At 61.1% G+C, this 1,542-nt stretch overlaps 1 long non-coding RNA gene across 1 annotated transcript; it reads right to left on the bottom strand.

The window, feature by feature from the left end:
• Positions 1-635: 635 nt before the first annotated feature.
• On the bottom strand, positions 636-1,260 carry LOC114071872. Its single transcript, XR_003574100.1, has 3 exons — positions 1,240-1,260; positions 936-1,073; positions 636-680 (listed from the first exon to the last, which is right to left on the bottom strand). It is a non-coding gene; the product is annotated as an uncharacterized LOC114071872 (long non-coding RNA).
• Between the last annotated feature and the right edge of the window lie 282 nt (positions 1,261-1,542).

Below are 1,542 nucleotides of genomic sequence, written 5' to 3'. Positions count from 1 at the left end.
CTGCATTCTGACATTCGGAGGCCCGCGGACGGTGAGGAGCTTGTGGATGGCCCTCACGATGGTGGGCACCTGGAGAGGCAGTGAGAGAGAGTTGGAAAGCTGCCAGAGTGAGTAGTTTTCCCAGCTTCTGAGATACCATATTGAAGAAGGGGGAAATAGTTACTGCACAGATGAAAATTACAGCCAGGGAAGAAGATGTGAACCACAAGTGCTCACCTCTGGCACGCACTGGTACTCGTCATAGTCCATGAAGAACCACAGCACCAGGGCCTGGTGCATGTCCATCTGCAAGGGCCGTGTTCCCCCTTCCACCAGTGCCTCCATCACCCTCCGGAATAAGCCAAAGGAAAACAGCTGCCCATGGGTGCAAAAGAGGAGAAAAAGACCTCAGCATCGCCTGCTCCAGGCACACCAGGCACACCAGGCACAGGCCTGAAAATCCACAGGGAAGAAAGTCTTCAGGCAGCACCCAGTGCCCGTGGCTGGGGGGCACAGAGCCTTACGTTCTCAAAGAGAGGCCGGAGAGCCTCAGCCAGCTTCGGGGCAGTGGAGAGGATCGCCCGAATGTCTTCTTCCTGGAGTTGGTTAACCAGCACGGAGAGGGTCACAACCACCACGTCTCCATCTGCATCAGGCAGCAGCTCCAGGAGGTGCTGAGACAGCCTGCAGATGCTTTCAGCCTGTGTGGAACACGGTGCTGTGCTGTCACACCCCAAACAGCTGCCCTGCCAACAGCTCCCTGCTGGTGCAACCCCACCCTGCTGTCCCGGGGCCCAGAGGCCAAAGGCCTGTCCCACAGGGCCCCTGTAGCTGAACAGGGAGGCAGGAGAGCTGGGAGCAGCAGCCACAGCTCCCAAAGCCCAGCCAAGGCCAAGGGACTGTGTTCCCCCACCCCAGGCTGCCCGTGTGGCTTCAGCCGGGTGTGCCCTTCTCACCATTGACAGATCCATCCAGAGCACCATGCGGCCTCTGAGAGCCAGGCGACGTCTCTCTGGGCACTCGCTCTGCAGGTGCCTGGACAGGATCTGCTGGACACTGCCGTGACATTCTCTCCCATCCAGATAGTCCAGAATCTGGAAGGCAGAGAGCAGTGATGGGTGCCCGGGTGGCAGGAGCCCAGAGCCGACCAGGGCTGTGCCCAGGCAGCAGCACAGGGCGCAGGCACCGTCCCGGCAGCGGCTGCCAGAGGGCAGAGAGGGGCAGGCAGGCGGGCCAGGCAGCGCTGGCCATCAGGCTCACCTTCACAAGGAACTCCAGGGCAGGCAGCTCCCAACGGGGGTCCACACTGCTGAGCATCCCAAGCAGGTGGATTGCCCGTGGGGAATGGAAGGGGGTCAACTGGTGGCGCATCTCCCTGTCAGGGGCAAAACCATGGACCCTGAGCAGGGTGGGCAAAGCTCTCCCAGCACTCACTCACACAGGCCTGGTCTTTCCCCAGCAGCCCAGAATGGGATGTGGGCACTTTGGCAGGTGGCTCCTTCTGTGCACCTGCCTCTCCCAGCCCTTTCCAATCTGCTCAGCCATCCCTTGGGGCCAAGGCCC

This window comes from Empidonax traillii, unplaced genomic scaffold (genome assembly GCF_003031625.1).
Source record: "Empidonax traillii isolate 1590-97213 ecotype Southwest subspecies unplaced genomic scaffold, ASM303162v1 scaffold2372:size25894, whole genome shotgun sequence".
Lineage (NCBI taxonomy): Eukaryota > Metazoa > Chordata > Aves > Passeriformes > Tyrannidae > Empidonax > Empidonax traillii.
This window is presented reverse-complemented; position numbering and strand designations above follow the sequence as displayed.